We start from the raw sequence: 19,398 nt of genomic DNA, 5'->3' as shown, positions 1-19,398 counted from the left end.
TTTGATAAGAATGACTATATATATAATATAGGCGGCTACAGAGTATCTGTTTACATTTTTGGTTGGTGGTGTGCCTCGAGATTTTTTCAATTAAAACAATGTACCTTGGCTCAAAAAAGGTTGAAAAACACTGCTCTAAGAAAATCTTTTTATACCCAATCATGTTGTCAATTGACCTAATTAGTGTTAAATGGTCTTCCAGCTGTTTGTGATATGTTCAATTTCCTTTTTCCAGCCACTTATTGCTACTTGTCCCAACTTTTTGGGGATTTGTAGACACTGTGAAATTTTGAATTAACATATTTTTCTTTTATAATGTTACATTTACTCAGATTAAACTTTTGATCTCCCATCTATGTTCCATTACATATAAAATATTGACATTTGCCATCTCCACATCATTGCATTCAGTTTCTATTCACAATTTGTTTAGTGTCCCAACTTTTTTGGAATCCAGTTTGTACAAAGGACAATAAGTGGTGATAAGAGGGAAAATAATAGAAATATCATCCAGACTCAAAAAGGCTAGAATAAAAGAACAAAGGGATTTGGAAAATAAGATCAAAGAATTGGAAAGGGAACACAATATAGGGGATAAAGATATAATGGGTGAGCTTAAAAAGGCAAGAGATAAATTAGAGGAAATACTGTCAAAGCAGAAGGTCCTCTACGCATTACAAGTCAAAGATACTATGAAATGGGCAACAGGGCAAGTCGTCTATTGGCATTTCAACTTAGGAAAGTCCAAGCAAATAGGCACGTCTCCAAAATAAAACATCCCTCAAATATGGCGACTAAAACACCACCCAAAGAAATAGCTGAAGCGTTTGCAGACCATTATAAAAAACTATATGATTATTTGGACATAAATATTCATGAAGACGAAATATCCTCTTTTCTCAAAAGAATTAATTTCCCAACTTTGTCAGAAGAAGAGTCGCTGGAAATGACCCGACCTATAACTTCACAGGAAATTCTGAATGTTATTAAAAACCTCAAAAACAACAAATCCTCAGGGACAGACGGACTGCCAGGGGAGTTTTACAAAACATTTAGAGAAGAACTAACGCCAGTATTATGTAAGGTATTTAACTATGCACTAACGGTGGGGGACCCCCCTAAAACATGGTCTCAAGCCATTATATCTGTAACACATAAAGATGGTAAAGACTCAACTATGTGTTAAGGCTATAGACCCGTGAGCTTGCTATGCAATGACTTAAGCATACTAACAAGTATATTGGCAGAAAAAAATGCAAAAATATATAGCTAAATTTATTAAACCAGACCAAACAGGCTTTATTCCTGGCAGGCAGAGAGGCAAACATTAGAAGAACACTAAATGTAATGTCATATACAAAACTTAAATCACAACCTTCCCTCTTGATTAGTTTAGATGCCCAAAAGGCTTTTAACAGGGCTTATAAAATGTTGTTTTTTTATATCAAACATTACTAGCCTTTGGGTTTTCACAGCAATTTGTTTAATAGGTGAAAATAATTTATAAAAATCCATAATCCTGATTTGAATTAATGGGTATTGCACATTAATTTGAGCAATACCCAACTAACTAAATAACTAACTAACTACTCTGTTGATCTCATGAGAGGAGTTAGACAGGGGGATTGTCTGAGTCCATTACTATTATATTAAACCGGTGGCAGAACTAATAAGACAAAATAAACAAATTCAGGGAATAAGAGATGAGGGAGGGGTGGAACATAAAACATAAAAGTTTGCAGATGATTTATTAGTAGTATTAACAGAACCACTCCGGTCAGTACCAGCTCTACTAGAAAGCCTTAAAGAGTACAGGAATATTTCTGAATATACAACTAACGAAAGTAAATCGGTAGCAATAATGTTATCAGGTGAATGCCTAAAAGAAAAAGTAAAGTTCAAATGGACCAATAAAGGGTTCAGATACTTGGGCATCACACCTCAAATTTCACAGTTATTCAAAGCAAACTATGAAAAGCTGATTAAAGAAATTATAAAAGACCTAGAAAGATGGGAGAGACTGACCCTAAGTGGAAGGGTAGAATTAATTAGAATTGAATGTCTTGCCAAGATTATTGTTTGTATTCCAATCACTCCCAGTTTCCATTCCCAACTCCTTTTTAAAAGAACTGGATAACAGAATATCAAGGTTTGTATGGCAAAATAAAAAGACAAGAATTAAACTCAAAATACTTCAGTCCTCAAAGAATAATGGAGGGCTAGGTTTACCTGAATTAAGGAATTATTACTGGGCTGCTCAACTGAGAGCCCTAACCCTAAGGTTAGCAAAGGATCAGGAGACAATATGGGTATGGAGCAAAGGGCCTACCCAACTCTGTCTCTAGATACACTACCCTTTACAACAAATATGGTTAAAAAAATCTCAGGATTCAAAATAACTGGATTTAGGAACAATATTTGGTCAAGATTAAAAAAGAAATTAAATTTACCTGACTATCAAAAATAGCTAAAAATCCAGATTTTAGCCCAGCTACTATGGATGCAGAGTTTGAGAGATGAACAAGCAGAGGGCTGGTATTTATAGTACAGCTTTTTAAAGGGTCAACAATGAAATCTTTTAACAATGAAATCTTTTAACAAATTCAACAGGAATTTAATCTACAAAAAAATGATTTTTATAGATATCTGCAAGTTAGACATCATCTCCAGAATCATAGTGAATGGCAGAAAATTTCAACAAATATGACCAAGACTGAAGAAATTCTATTATCAGTAGCAAAGGTGAACCAAAAAAAGGCCTGATCTCAAAACAAAAGCCTACAAAATTAATCCAATGTTAACAATAAGGAGATTAAGGAGAAGTGGGAACTGGAAGCTAATATAATAATAGCAGATAAGGATTGGAAGAAACATTTAGCTCTGGACACAAATTAACAGCCCGTCATGGAGGGAGTTCGACTGGAAAGTTAAGATGCGTTATTTTAATTCTCCAATTACCACATCTAAAGACATCTCGGCTTTGTTGGAAAAATATTGGAAAGGCAGGGGACTTCACTCATATTTTGGAATTGTCCGAAGGTGGCCGAGTTTTGGAAAAACGTGCAGATATAAAAAGTATTTTAGGCATTTATTTAGATTTGGACCCATCTGTATATTTTAGAGATAATTTCCTTGGATATGATTGACACAGACAATAAATACTTGATTAGAGTCTTGCTTCTGATTGTTTAGAAGTGTATTACATATGCTTGGTTAAGACCACAACATTCCAGTATTACACAGTAGAGAGACAAAATTAAAAAGGTCTACATTATGGAGAACAAAACAACATCAAAACTACAACTTAAAATGAAGATGTTTGAATCTAAGTGGAAACCTATAACTAGATTCATATTGTAACCTTGGCACCTTTATTTACTTACGTGCATACCTTTTGAGTTTATTTTGTATTATTATTATGTACTTTTATTACTTTAATCTTCATTTTGATTTCGCTTACTGTTGTCCCTTTCACTGTAATTATCGTGGATTTATATATTCATGGATGTTGTTAATGAATATTGGCTTCTCTTAATGGGGCTAATGTTTATCTGAGGCAAATATATTTGCTTTTTTCCTCTATCGATAAAATAATAAGATGCGAAATGTGAGATGTAACAAACGTGGACATGTGTATATGTTTGTATAAGAAAGTTATTGAAAATAAAAAGTAAAAAAAAATAGAAAACATACTTGTTCCTAAGATCTTATGATTAATATTTAATAAGCTTTTGTTTTTACATTGGTTTTTATTGTAATTCTGTAGCACTTTGAGCTTTACATAAAGTTATAAACATTTTAGTACATTATTTCTCAAACATGCATGAACGAATCAAAGCTACATGAATGTTTTTGATGAGAGAATAACATAACATGACCGAAGATTAAATCAACAAAATTTTCTCTCCTCATCCCTCTTTAAGGAGAATTTTATTTGCACAAATCTGTGCAAAGAAAGAAGACTGGAAAATGTTTTGATTTTTGTAAGACATTTCAAAGTCCCTCTTTTGACTGATCATAACTTGAGTCAACCAACAGGTTTTGTTGTCAGCCAAGATAAAACATGAGTTAAGTATAGACTAACATACATTTACTTGTCTTTAAATTGCCACTTTATAAGGCAATACACACTTTCCACAAAATGGGTAAAGTGAGAGTCGCAGCTTTATTATTACATTAGATAACAGATCATTGTGAATGTCGTTATGACAACCAGTCATCTATTTTAAGCCATACCACTAATCAATTCCTGTTCTGTTGTTGCCTGAGGTATGGGGAGTTTAAGTTAAGGTAAATGGTACTGATAAGAGAGTAGGACAATATTTATAATAGGACACCTATTTTTGGGTAGGTGAGTGAATGTGCAGTTTGACACAAAGAGCAGAATTTCTGTAAGATAAAAATTAATTATTTAACCCGCAGTCTTAGCGCGACACTCGGTAAGAGCGGCAGATGTCTGCCAACTAGTGATCCGTCAGAACCCCGCACACAGTAAAAGCTCAGCCGAGATCCAAACAACCGCTCTTAGAACTACGGGAGGATCAAACTCCGCTCATTCATTTTTAGCTTGCAAAAAAAGCGCCAAACAACCAAATAAACAAAAGCAAACTGACCAATAAGATTTAGGCTTCGGCGTGCCCACCCCCACAGACACATGCATGCTACGTACAAAATGTTTTGACACAAAAGATCTGGATAAAAATTCCAGAAGTTATTCTTTTTTTTTTTTTTAAAGGAAAATCTTAAGGTAGGCAGAGTGGGTGCAGCAGTACAGCTGCAGGCGCTGCTACCCTCCAATAATATCCTGCAGGAGACTGCGCATAACCCTTTAAAACTTTAACCCTAAAAAAAGTTTTATACACAAAGCAATTTATTTTAAACATGTTTATAATTTACTTTTTTATTTTAATTATTTTAATATAAACAAATGTTATTACTTCAATGTAAAAACATTTAATATTTTTTTTGGCAGTGCTCACTAATGACAATGGCCATTTTCAGAACTTGCGTCGCGGGTGACTGACAAGGTCCCCTCAGGCGACCGGATGCCCGTGGGGACCGCGTTGTGACCCCTGCTTTAGATGCTGAAGATGCAGCAAAATATGCAACTTTTATTACACCTTTTAGTCATTATTATTTTTAACGGCTACCCTTTGGATAGCTTCTGCCCCTGAGCATTTCCAGAACAGAATGGTGACAGAGGTTACAGAGAGACTAGATGGTGTAGTTTGCTACATGGACGATGTGTTAGTGTGGGGGAGAACACAGAAGGATCATACCATTATTGGAAAGATTCAAGAAGCCGGTATTACACTGAACGTTGATAAATGTGATCTTTCAAAGCAGAGTGTAACATTTTTGGGCCACATTATCTCAGTTAATGAAGTTAGTCCTGATCCAAATAAAACAGAAGCTATGAGAAAGATGAAAGAACTAAGAAATGTGAGTGAACTAAAAAAGCTTCCTTGGTATGGTTAACCAGCTGGGGAAGTTTATTCCACAGTTAGAGCGAGACAAGCCTTTGAGGGATCTCTTGTCAAAGAAAAACTGTTGGATATGGGGAGTTGATCAGGCCAGAGCATTTCAAGAACTGAAAGAGATGCTTTCATCCCCGCCGGTGTTAGTCATGTACGATATTAACTGGGAATGCAAAGTTTCAGCAGATGTTTCACAGCTTATGGTCTGGGGAGTGTGCTGCTTCAAAAATGGGGTCAGGAGTGGAGACCTGTTGCATATGTGTCACGATCTCTAACAGACTGAGCAGAGATACGCACAAGTGCAAAAAGAAGCATTGAGTCTTACCTGGGCTTGTGAAAGGTTCAGTAATTATCTCATTGGCAAACGTTTCCAAATGGAGACTGATCATAAACCACTTCTGAGTCTGTTGAGTTCCCAGATGTTAGATGCTCTTCCACCACGTATTCAGCGTTTTAGAATGCGCCTCATGAGATATTCCCATTTCATCTCATATGTGCCAGGGAAGCATCTGTGGACAGCTGATGCACCATCACGTACGCCCAGAACAAAACGAAAAGAAGTTGGTGGGAGACTCAAATATTTATGTGGATAGTGTGATACAAAACTTATCTGCAAGCACGGGTTACCTTGAAGAGCTGAAAGAGGAGCTGAAAAGGGACAGCATAAGTGCACATGTGATGCACACTTCAACAGTGAACCAGAACTCAAACTGTATTGGGCTGAAAAGGCATTTCTTACAGTGAATGATGGACTTTTGTTAAAGGTAGAAAGACTTGCTATTCCTTCAACTATGAGAAACGATGTGCTCATGAGACTACAGGAAGGACATCAGGAAGTGGTGAAATGTTGAGAACGAGCACGGCAGTCAGTGTGGTGGCCTGGACTGAGCCAGCAGCTAAAAGGACTGGTTCTAAAATGCCACACCTGCAACAGAGACAAAGAAAATCACACTGAGCCACTGATGCCATCACAGTATCCAAACAGACCATGGCAAAAACTTGGGGCTGATCCATTTTCTTTGCAAGGCAAGAATTATATTCTGGTTGTAGAGTATGCATCAGGATTTGTGGAAATTGCTCAACTAAGTCCCACAAGATCAGTAGATGTGATTCCTCAAGAAGCCGAAATCTGTGTTTGCACATCACAGCATTCCAGAAGTAATGATCACAGACAATGTTCCTCAGTTTTCCTGTGCTGCTTTTGCTACGTTTGCAAAGTTACGTTGATTTCGCCATATTATTTTGGGCTAGAAGTAGCCCAAAATATCCACAAAGTAACGAGGAAGCTGAACGTGCTGTTAAAACAATAAAGAACTTGTTGAAGAAAGCAGCTGATCCATATCTCGCTTTACTCACCTACAGAGCAACACCACTGGAATGGATACAGTCCAACAGAGCTTCAATCCAGTGCAATAAGAGTCCAGTAGCATGTCTTAAAAGTTTGGTTGAAACTCAACCTTTCAGAAGGGAGTTTGTCACTTCCTCTTTTGTGGCAAAGGATTGGTGAGGACTTCCTGTAGGGTTTGATACATCTCAGTTGTGTCTGAATTCAGGGTCTGCATCCCTCGAAGGCAAGGGTGTAACTTTGTGTTGCAAGTTGGTGGGAACGAGGAGGAGGTGGGGGATATATGTCTTGATCAGGGTTGTCTTATTAATAGTACCTTTCGAAAATAACCTTTTAGCAGGTATTAAACATACTACGAAATATAAATATGTTAAAACGGAAGTACTGTAATCTAATTAATCTATATAATGTCTTTCACTTGGAACTTTTCAGTCATATTCTAATTTATGAAATCAGCCTATATTTGCTCAATGCTTGCCTACAGATGAAAACAGTTTCACAATTCAGTAATATTTTTTGTGAAGAATTATCACATAGTTGCCTTTTATTGTCTGATTTTATCAAGTGCTAAAAACATCAACAACATGAGATTCTGTAACAATCAAAATGTTATTAAACATTTCAAAAGTAGAATAAGCAAACTTCTGTGTAAACCAAATGAATCCTTGTCAGTCCAAACTTTGTATTTTTCAATTATGTGATTCTGACTCCACAGCTGTCCCTCAGTTGGTTGGCAAAACCTTTGTCCTGCTGAATTACACATAGTAGATGAGATATCATGTGTCTTTAATAGATTAAAGACACAAAACCTTTTTAGGGTCTGGTTGGAGCAGTCAGTGAGTAGAGTGACCATCGGTGTCACTGGATTCTATAAAGCTGAGATGCTGATGTTTTTTATATGTAAAAAATATATTCTCTCTGCAAATAAATCTGTAGTTTGGTTTCTCTGTAAAGATACAAGAAATAACTAAGCAAATTTCTGTTTTATATTGGCCAATTAAATTTTACTTAATTGTCACTGTAAGAGCCACAGTTTAAAATTTAACAAGCTTTGGCTTGTTTTATGAAAAGGGCGATTCTTCTTTTGCGGCAACATTCCATGTCCCCATGTTTTGCTTACAATTATTTTTTGTAAAATGTGCCAAATATTTACAACAAAGTATTTTAATTATACATTTAGATGTTTGCCATTATTCAAATACAAATGAAATGCCTTTTAAATATTTTGTTCTTCACACACCTATTTGGTGACCAACATGTTCAATTTCATTGTGTCCTCAGTGCAGTGAATAGACTTCCTCATGAAGCTTAAACTATAAAATATATATGTTTTATGTTTTTCTTCAATAAGTTGATTGACTGGACTAAACCTTATTTTAATATGCAATTGAATCTGCTGAAACTATTTTTCTTACTTGATATTTTCTTCATATTATACATGTCCCAGTACTACCTTTCCACCCTTGTTGGGATGTTTCCTTGTTGCCTTCAAAAAGTCTAAAATTCCATAAAAACCATTTAATGGAAGTGACATCAATTGGTTTTGAAGTGAATTCAATCTGTGGAGACTCACACAGAGAGAGAAACAGCAGTTAGACAATTTTATTGGACCGAGAATTTGGCGCTCGGACACCGGCAGAAGACGTGCGTGCTGAGAATCGCAGCGAGCTTGAATGATCGGCTCGAACGAATCTCAGGTAGGTCTTCCCCCGGGCCCAGTCACTGGTGGTGGAGCGGAGCTTGGAGAGAGGAGTCTTGAGGGGACCTGGAGGCGTCTGGGAGGCTGGTGGTGGAAACGGGGAGGAGGTGGGTTGAAGCACAACTGAAGCGGGTGGATCTGTGGTCGCTTCGTCTTTTGAAGGAGCTCTTGTCAGGTGATTGGATCGAGGTAGAGGTGGTGCGTCCTGATTGGCTGGGGTGAAGGCGAGGTGATAGGTGATGCCGGAAGAGTCTTACAGGTTGAATTTCCGCCTAGGGCTTCATTACAATCTGTAGAGACTTGCACAGAGAGAGAAACAGCAGTTAGACAATTTTATTGGACCGAGAATTTGGCGCTCGGCCACCGGCGGAAGACGTGCGTGCTGAGAATCGCAGCGAGCTTGAATGATTGGCTCGAACGAAGCTCAGGTAGGTCGTCCCCCCAAAAGAGGGTGCCGGGCCGAGGCCATGCCGTGACCTGCAGGCTTGTTTGAACCTTGTTAGGTGCACGGCAGCTGGCCTGCAAGCTCATATCGAACTTTGTTAGGCGAGGCAAAGAGCCGAGACCTGCAGGCTGATCGAACCTCGTAGGCGCAACGGCAGCCGGCCTGCAAGCTTATAGCAAAGCTTTGTTAGGCAGGTGGTGGTGGCCGTGGACTACGAGATGATCGAACCTTGTTAGGTGCGATGGCGGCCGGCCTGCAAGCTCATATCAAACTTTGTTAGGCGGGCAGTGATGGCCATGGCCCGCAGGCTGTTCGAGCCATGTTAGGCGCATGGTAGCCGGGCCTGCAAGCTCATATCGAACTTTGTTAGGCGGGCAGTGATGGCCATGGCCCGCAGGCTGTTCGAGCCATGTTAGGCGCATGGTAGCCGGGCCTGCAAGCTCATATCGAACTTTGTTAGGCAAGGCAAAGAGGCCGAGACCTGCAGGCTGATCGAACCTTGTTAGGCGCACGGCGGCCGGCCTGCAAGTTCATATTGAACTTTGTTAGGCGTGCGGCGATGGCTGTGGCCTGCATGATGACCGACCTTGTTAGGGTCAACGGCAGCCGGACCTGCAAGCTCATATCAAACTTTGTTAGGAGAGGCAGAGAAGCTGAGGCCTGCAGGTGATCGAACGTGTTAGACGCGACGGCGACCGGTCTGCAAGCTCATGTCGAACTTTGTTAGGCGGGCGGAGATGGCCGTGGCCTGCAGGGGGATAGGGCCTTGTTAGGTGCTATGGCAACTGGCCCGCAAGCTGTATGGAGCTTTGATAGGCAGGGCAATGAGGCAGGGGCCTACGGGCTGTTCAAACCTCGTTTGGTGCAATGGCGTTGTGCTTACAAGTGGATCGGGGGGGTGCAGGGCAGCAGTGTCAACCGTGGTCATAGGCGGTTCTGAGCCTGAATGGATGTTGTGAGGCCGGTCACAGGATGGTTTGGGCGAGGACGTGCAGCGAACACAGGCATGGCATGCAGGTTGATTCGACCTCGTTAGGTGCGACGGCAGCCGGCCTGCAAACCGTTCGAAGCTTTGTTAGGCGAGGCGATGACTGCGGTGGCCGCAGGCTGTTCAAGCCTTGTTAGGCACTACGACTGCCTGCCTGCAAGCTGTTGGAAGCTTTGTTAAGCGTGGCGATGACTGCGGTGGCCTGCAGGCTGTTCAAGCCTTGATATGTGAACGGCGGCGGGTCATGCGGGCGGTTTTTGAGCCCGAGAGAAGCGGTGCTGGTGTACCTAGGAAGCTGATCCGGCCTTGATGCGCGGAATAGATGTCTGAGGCCTGCAGGCTGTTCCAGCCTTGTTAGGCGCGGCCGACTCCCTAGATGAAGAATAGATATTTAGTATGTCGGAGAGCTCCACCACCAGAGATTTGCTATGAATGCTTACCCATCGTCTGAAGGCAGAGAGAACGGAGGAGAGGTCTGAAAGAGTACCAGAGGAGGATGCTGCCAACGATCAGCGACTGGGTTATGACTGAACCTAGAGGGCAATGGGAGGCTGCCTGAGGACTAAATATCTAAATACGAGGCCTGGAGATGGCCAAGGGGAACTCGCATGAATCTTGGATTTCTAAGAGATTTAACGACATGACTGATCTGGGGACTTCATGAGCGAAGGACATAGGAATTGTGCGGAGCTTGCTGACTTAAAAGTGAAAATTGAGAACAGCATAAAAGAGGCATAGATCCGGGACCTGTGTTGTCCCTTGAGCATTCTAAACTAATAGGTTATTTGAATGGATAGTAAACAAGCGTCAGCTGAGGTAGATTATGCTAGGCGATTGATGTAAGCAGCAGTTTCCCCTCGATCCTCAAGTAAAGGTGATTTATTTATACAGCGCATTTCCAGCAGCAGAGCAGTGCTTTAAGAATGAGATAGAACTGAATCTTAAAAACCTAAGCGTGTAGAATATATATATTCATATATATATATGAATAAAAAGCAATAATTAAGTAGAGATTCCCCCCAAAAGTCTGTTCTTCATAATAGGCGCTAGATAATGTCGCAGTTGGATTGCGGATTAAGGGAGTAGAAGGTGGCAATGAAAGAACGAATAGTGAAGGACATGACCCTGCCGTGGGGAAGGGAAGATTTTCAAGTTGCGCCAAATTTAGTTAAGGCATACCATGCTGGGGTGAAGGACTTCAGAAATACTGTTGAATGGTTGTAGGAATGACCTGCAGGGATAGCAGAGGTAATGGAGACTGCTAGATGACTAGAAGGAGGAAGGCGTGAGTGGGGGTAAAAGCAGTTTGAAGATTGCAACACTTGTGCGGTATAATTCATGAATCTTTGACGAGTAATGTCAGCACTCGGAAAGGGTGTCTCCTTTCTGTATGATTTGGGGTACTTCAGGCTAGCCTGCCGCTGAAAGGTTCTACAGGACACAAATTGAACTTCAATTTGACCACTACCTTCGACTAGTCGCAACAAAGCAGCTATAGATGGTGACTTTTAAACGAGATTTAAAATATGTCTGATTCGGCTGTTATATTTTCAAAAATTTTCCCAGGTTTGACGTGCACAAGGCTAAATGCTGCTTTGTTTCGTTCTGGGGAGGCAGAGCAGGTCGGACCCGGAGGACCAGGGTGGAGCAGAAGGTTGATGGATCAGATCTTTTAAAGGAGCTAGACCGATCAAAGGTCTCTGGGCGAACGGAGTATAAGGTCTGTTCTCTAAGTTGAAATAGCCAATGAGAAATCTTTGGGACTGGAGTGAAAAGCTGCTATCCTTGGATTTAATTAAGACGCTGCTGCAGTTATCAATGCGGTTGAAGATAAATGCGTGGATAAGTTTCTATAGTTCCTGAGGTGTTTTTATTTGTGATAAGGGTGATGAGACGTGCGGCACGAACGGAGGGCTGCAAAAGTCGAAGTAGCTATGGTTATCAATGCATGGATATTTAATCTGCCACCTGGCGGAGTGGACAGGTCATCATAAGCCTATGAAGGAATAGGAGGCTCGTTTCAAGCGCATGTACTTGAGTAACGTGCTAACAACGCTACACACACACACATATATATATATATATATATATATATATATATATATATATATATATATATCAAAGAAAACAGTCAAATATTTCTCACGCAAGAGAAATATAGTTTTAGGCTTAATGGTTTGCGATTAATACGTGATTGATGTGGTAAGAGGGAAAAACTAAAGATGTATCGCTGTACTGACTTTACTGTGAGGCTAGCTCGATGGCTAGCTTGTTGTTACTGTCTTACTCTGTATTTGTGGAATCGCAATGTCTGGGATCATGAGCGCCCCCTGCCATGCAGGAGAACTAGCTGCTTCGGCTAGAAACTGCTTTCTGCCGTTTATGGTCACGCATCACGTTACACACACGGGGGTGACAAAACAGTCTACGCCGTACGCCAAGTTTATGGAAATCAGTTAATGCGTTATTATGATATTTAATTCATTTATTTGTTTGTCTCCTCCCCCAATTGGCACCGCACTGTACTGGTGTGCTTAAAATGATTGCAACTGACTCCAACAGCGATTGCGTGTAGAACCGAAGCGCTTAGGCCGCCATCCAGTTGAGGAAGAAAGCAACTCATTTTATGAACTTCATTGACACGTGTGCTGGACTGACGGATCCTAGAAATTCCGTGTTCCTACTTAATGCGTGTGCCTCCTCAAACGAGTTCGAGCTGACAGAAATCGAGGGAAAGAGGAACAGAAGGCTCTGCGAACACACAAGTTGAGCTAATCACGACTCTGAAGATGAGACAGACTGGCGATGGGAGGCCAAATAAACAGGAGCTAGAAGCACTGGTGCCCTAACTAATGTCATGAAAAGAAATTATGAACGAGACTAGGGAAAGTACGTCTTTACCTAGACAGCGCCCCCACGGGCTCAGCGAAGATGCCGGTTGATGAGGCTGGAGAGCTAGCTGCGAGCCGAGACATTCGGAAGTGAGCGTGGCGGTCTCCTAGAGGTGAGCTGGGAAAGACGATCCAGGCGGAGGAACGAGTCCACGACGAGACGAGCTGGGGAGACCCGGTGAGTGTCAGTGGCGGGAAGGAGGACGGCGGATCGAGGAGGGGCCGGAGCGTCGCTGGTGAAGGCCGAAGGGAGTCTTGATAGCTGATAGTTCAGTGAGCTGGCTGACGGCCCTTGCTCAAGATGACTTTAACGGGTGGGGTTGGGGGGGTGAAGAATCCATGAAGCTAGACGACGCCCCCTGTGGGCGAAGCGAGGTTGCCGGTTGATGAGGCTGGAGAGCCAGCTGCGGCTGAGACATACGGAAGTGAGCGACCCTGGCGGACTGGTGGCGGGGTTCTCCTGGAAGTGAGCTGGAAAACTGGAAAAGATGAGCGGGGCGGAGGAGTCCCCGACAAGATCAACAGGGGAGGGCTGACGAGGGACAGTGGTGGGGAGAAAGGGACAGCGGATCGAAGAGAGGCCGGAGCGTTGCTGATGATGGCCAAAGGGAGCCAGGATGGGGACAGCTGAAAGTCCACGGGGGAACAGCGAGCGGTCGAGGGACAACAGCCAAGAAAAGGGGAAAAGACGATCAGAGGGAGCTTTGCGAGCTGGACCAGGCCTAAGGAGCGGAACCGTTGACGGAGAGGAGGCAGCTGGATGTCACAGAGGTAGAGGAAAAGCACCCATAACGTTGAAGCACAACTGAAGCGGGTGGATCTGTGGTCGCTTCGTCTTTTGAAGGAGCACTTGCCAGGTGATTGGATCGAGGTAGAGGTGGTGCATCCTGATTGGCTGGGGTGAAGGCGAGGTGATAGGTGATGCCGGAAGAGTCTTACAGGTTGAATTTCCGCCTAGGGCTTCATTTCAACCATGGAAAACAAAGTAAGCTTCAACTGTCACTATCTATGTACTTTTTCTTATCTTAAATATGTTAAACCTGTATGAGTCAACCTTAAAGTTCCACCCTGTTAGGATAGATTGTGAAAAATGTTTATTTAGTAGAATTTAAAAAACATTACATTAGATTTAGTCATTCAAGGTTTGTTATTCAGTTGAAGGTTGGCTAGCTAAATGTTCACCACATAAAGAGCTACAGGTAGATTAGTTAGAAAAGTTCCACCCTGTTAGGTTCATGAACCAAACAGGGTGGAAATTAGGGTGAAAAGTAATCGTAAAAATAAAAAATTTCAGATAATGGAATAGAGTTGCAGAGTAGTCTGAGGTATTATCAGATGTCTTTGCCATTTGTCTGTTTTCATTTCACTAGTTGCCCCCATTGACTCCTGTGAGGGGAACAATGAGTACCTGTCATGGGAAAATCCACAACAGGGATGTCACCTGTTTTTTTCCCCAAATAGAGCCAGGACAAATACTCTGCCTATACTTTGACTTGAAAGAGGCAATTCTGCAACCAATGATGAAAATTGTCAGATTTTAGAATCAGAGACATTGAATTTCCACCCTGTTATGGGACAATCCACCATGTGATGTCCCATTCCACACATATTTTTATTAAATATTGTTACAGAAACATTAATAACTGTGAATTTTTCTGTGCCATGTTGGGAATTGAAGACCAATAAATGCACATATTGGTATACGTTTTAAAATTACCAATATTTTCTATGCTGTCAGTAATAACGAGTAAAAAAAGTTTTTTTTTTGTTTTGTTTTTTTTTACAATACAGACATAAATGATTCGTAACTACATCATGTGTTACAATTTCAAAAATAAAACATATTATATAGTAAAAGGGACACACTCTTTTTAAGAAAGTCATTTTTTCCCCCAAATTGACATGTTTAACCATTTATGGTCTATATGTAAATGTCCCTAACAGGGTGGAACACATTCAGAGATTCAGAGACAATGGTGAAAAAAAAAAAACACCTGTAATTATTAATTTATCCAATCCTGAACTTGCCCATTATTAATTTCTTATTGTTAAACATGTCAGTGTTGTAACACAATATTTAAAACTTAAAACATTAATACTTTTTTTTTTCAAAAGTCCTGAAGCCGAAATGTTGCCGCAAAAAAAAAAAAAAAAAAAAAATATCACCCAAATATTTCATTCTATTTGATGATTGCTCTAAATCAGGGGTGTCAAAGTCAAATGGACGGAGGGCCAAATAAAAAATTTAGCTACAAGCCGAGGGCCGGACTGATCGAATGTTCATTGAAATTTTTTTAAATGACGCATATAGTCTAGTGAACCTAATTGAACCTACTGAAAACCTAACAAGTATATTCCAATATGATCAGATAAATAAAGCAATATTTTCTTATGGTTCTGTCAGTAATCTTTAATTTTCAACAGACACAACTGAAATATTTTTAAAATATAATTGGATTGAAATACAATAAAATAAAGTGCAAAAATCTATTAATCCACATATGTCAGAGTCAAGGCATTTAGATGTGTCGCTGGCGACACATCTAAATTTGCAGTACCGTAATTCCGCCACACGTAGCGCTAAGTGGAAAAATTCCAACGGTTTCTGAAAGGGGAGACGTTGCACTTTCCAGCAAGTATCGGGTTAATACGGTAACTTCGCAGCTGCAGCTGCAGAGAATGTAATTAATCCGGGGGGCACTCGTTTAATAGACGGCATATTTCGGCAATAACTTGGTGGATATTGAAAGTTCCGGTTGTTATGGATACATGGGTAAGTACATCATCTCACAGAACATTTAAAGAACTACTTACAGTTCAAATAAGGAAGATATTTTTTTTCAGACGGGGTGCCGGCTTGCTGCGGTCTGCGGGCCGGTTCTAATAATAAATCAAGATCATCCCAGGGGCCGCAAAAAACCTTCTCGCGGGCCGGATGTGGCCCGCGGGCCTTGACTCTGACATATGTGCTCTAAATATTGCCACGTTCTACAAACAAATGATGAAATTTGCCCAGGGGAAAATGTAGAAAAACGGGTGGTTATATTATTTTTTTCCCAGTCTGTCAGCTTAAGGTCGCAGACTCGTTGCCATGACAACCAATAAACAGCCCCGGAATGCAGAGCAAAGATTACTTCAAATGCATCAGGAATTAACACTACAAAACCTCAAAAACATTTACCACAAAAAAGTACGTAAAAACATTAGGGCTGTATAATTATATTGATTCTACGATATGTATCAATATTTTCCACCCTCGGAAGGTATCGATCTTTCATCCGCGAGTATCGATATGTTAAACTATAGGAGTCCATAGGCTTATAGCGTCTTTTTAACATGTCTGGTTTGTGACGGCGTAGCAGCAAGACTCTGCCTCTCCCAGTCTCACTTTCAACTTGTGGTTAAAGTGCACATTATAAACTACACACCAGTTTTTAAATTGTGTTAATAGGCCAAATAAAACTGGAGTGATGTTAAAATTAGTAAACAATATTTTTCCAGCTTTTCCAGTTATGTGAAAGGGAATGAGCTTCCAAACGTAAAAACTGAAACGCAATATTAGATTCTTTTGTTTTTGTTTTTGTAAATCTCAAATCTTCAATAAATAACGATGGGCTGTATTTTGTTGCTGAGAAACGAAGTTGCGCAAGTAACCGTGAAAGAGAAGAGGAACGGAGTAGCGGCGCGAACGGAGCAGCGACAAAAGCAGTGAGATCGCGAAATTAATGCAAAGTTCGACTGCTGCCATCCACTTCGTAATTTGTTGTTAACTTAGTGGTTTCTGTTCTGTATATAAAGGATTATCTGAGGAATGAACACGCAGCACATGGGTTGATAACATACGAAGCGAGTGCGCAGCAGCAGCAGTGCTGTGTTTTGAGCTGGAAAACGAAGAGGGGAAACCCGCAGCCGGAATCCGTGGCGCAGTGAGGATTTCCATGATGACGATGGCGGATTGATCATTCTTTTTATCAACTGAGAGTATCAGAGACTGAGAGTGTGATTAGATCCTGGCAGTCAGAGGCAGATACTCATCCAAGCAGGGGAATGGCGGCGCTGCGCAGCTGCACGGAGTCAATCACTATGGGGTGAGGCAGAGCCACTACCCCAGCAGCTAGTAGTAAACAGCTTACAGCCACGGCTAACTCCGGGAGCCAATTTAGAAAAGCCTTTTCCCTATAGTCCAAAAGACTTTACTCCAAAATGCAGCCACAGTATGTCCAAAAGAAAAACATGAGTGCAATCATTTGCATATTGAGAGTCTATAGAGACTGATGATCTCCTCACTGAGCTCCTGAATCACTGTTGAAACTTTGAGTTTCATGTCAAATCCACATGAATTAAATGACAGAAACTAATTTTCTCACTGCATCTTTGATTTATTTTGTCTAGCTGTAGACTGCTAGACTCTGTCCAACTAGAGTCAGGTATTGTATAGTTGGTGCTTTTAATCAGTTTTCAGTTAATTAAATCCAAGTCTATGGAACACAAAATGTCACTAAAATCACTCTGTCCTAAAATCTTTGCGAAAGCCGTAAAAGTGCATTGAATTGTAGTAAATTGTATCGTTTGCCAAATATCGTGATACATATCGTATCATGGTCAGAATATCATATTGTATTGTATCGTGAGATTATTGTATCGCTACACCCCTAAAAAACACCAAACAGAACATTCTGTTGGTTGCAGATTTATGTTTTTGAATTTTTATTTTGGATCATTAGGAAGTGATCCCCTGAACACTTTTGGTGGATCAAACATGTATTGCACATTCCTACAATGAATGAATAGAAACAAATTATTATTACGTTTGAAGGCTTAACTTTAATCAGTCAAACCGATTTGCTCAGGAATAAATTAGATGCTTTAGTAAACCAAACATTTTACAACTAGATACTACCTGACTGAATAACATCGGTGTTTAGCTTCCACTCATTGGGGAAAGCTAGCAGGAGTTTTTAAAAACAGTGTGCCTTGAGTCAGGCGTTCTCTCCTGATAAATCGAACCTGGAACGCCCGGCCAGCTAACAGCTGGCGAGGAGAGCTTGGCTGTTAATGCAGCAGGAGATCTCTGAAAATGTCGGCACAATATTGCAAATAGGTGATGCACTGATGAATGGAGCAGATAAGTGTAATATAGCAAAATAATTTGTCGCTCATCACCGCCGCTTTGCCTGAACACTCAGTTTGAACCCGCAATGAATTAAGGGATATGGCGGGCTGTGAAGGATACACCAGACCCATCCTTCAAATCTGGATAAAAGGAGGACGCATTTGGAGGCCACAATTGAAGGAGTCTTTGAATTAGGACAGGCCTTGTCGCCACGCTGTGACGCAAGCCGTCTATAAATCCACCCTTCGAAGGATGCAGTCCTCGAACTTGGACACGGGTCTCGTGTCGTTATCAACTGTTAGTGGATACAGCTTCAATTTTATGTCACATTCAGGATGAAGTATGAGTAGTCCATTAATCTCTAGTATTTTCTCTGAGAGGGCGGGCTTTGGTCATGTCATTAATGTATCACAACAATGTTTGAAGCTGTGTTCCATGATAACGCATAAAAAATTTGGAGCAGATCGGATGATGAATCAGGGAGAAATAGCTGTTAGAAAAACCTAGGGGGCGTCATGGAGTCAAATTTCAATATAAAACACTTGAGCTCTATATAGGTTAACAAAGGTCATTCATAAACAGTTTGGTGCAAATTGGATGATGCATATATGCTTTAGAGCGTTTTAAGATTCAACATTAACCCAGTGAAGTGGTCATCTTGTTCTAGACACCCAATTCCAAGGATCTTTCACCATTTACAATCTCTGCAAATGGCGAGAGACTGAAATTCCCATTCTGCCACACCCACACGTTTCAGCCAACACCCAGTGTTGAGAGTGTTCATCATCATGTGTTTTTATGTCACTTGGCACAGGTTTACACCTATATGAATCAAAGAATAAAAGTAAGACATCCAGTAGAAAAAGGCTGAGGCGATATCACCAATTGACCATGTCAATGTACTGAGGGCTGGTCTGTAACAAGACAAAGACAATCACAGTTTTGATAATTATTCAGCCATGCCTTATGAACAAACTGACCAAGTTTGAAACTGATAGATTGAAATCTCTAGGAGGAGTTCTATCAAATGCAGAGGCTGTAAACGGCGAAAATGGGGAGAAAATCTAAAATTCAATCCAAAATGGCCGTTTTCCTGTTGGATGTAGTGCATGGGTGCAAGAGACTTTTCTGTAGTGTGCCAAATTCCATGCCTCTATGATAAAGTGAGGTCAATGCGCTGGGTGTTTTGAAATTTGCCTGGTGGAGCTGTTGAGCCATTTTGTTGTAATTTTTGCAATGACATTAAAATACATCATTTTCATGCAGGCCTGATTGTGTCCACAAAGTTTTGTGAGTTTTCAGATATGTTAAGGCTAGGGATGCACGATATTGGATCTTTGGTCGACATCCGATATGCCAATATACTAAAACTCCTTTGGCTGATAACTGATACCAATACCGATATTTTTTTACTATACATATTTACTGAAACTATATGGC

General features: G+C 40.8%; 1 protein-coding gene across 4 annotated transcripts in view; it reads right to left on the bottom strand.

Moving 5' to 3' along the window:
• The window catches only part of gatad2b (GATA zinc finger domain containing 2B), a 96,888-nt gene that overhangs the window by 73,064 nt on the left and 4,426 nt on the right, over positions 1-19,398 (bottom strand). The window contains exon 2 of one of the 4 annotated variants that reach the window (XM_088010022.1): positions 5,803-8,820. The exons of 2 other annotated variants lie outside the window; for them this stretch is intronic. The gene's annotated coding sequence lies outside the window, so the exon portion shown is untranslated. The remainder of the gene's footprint in view (positions 1-5,802; positions 8,821-19,398) is intronic. One more of the 4 variants, XM_088010023.1, reaches the window with a different exon arrangement.

This window comes from Poecilia mexicana, unplaced genomic scaffold (genome assembly GCF_051168715.1).
Source record: "Poecilia mexicana isolate PSO_F unplaced genomic scaffold, ASM5116871v1 scaffold_11, whole genome shotgun sequence".
NCBI classification, from domain to species: Eukaryota; Metazoa; Chordata; class Actinopteri; order Cyprinodontiformes; family Poeciliidae; genus Poecilia; species Poecilia mexicana.
Note: the sequence above shows the minus strand (reverse complement) of the source record. Positions and strands in the feature narration are given on the sequence as shown.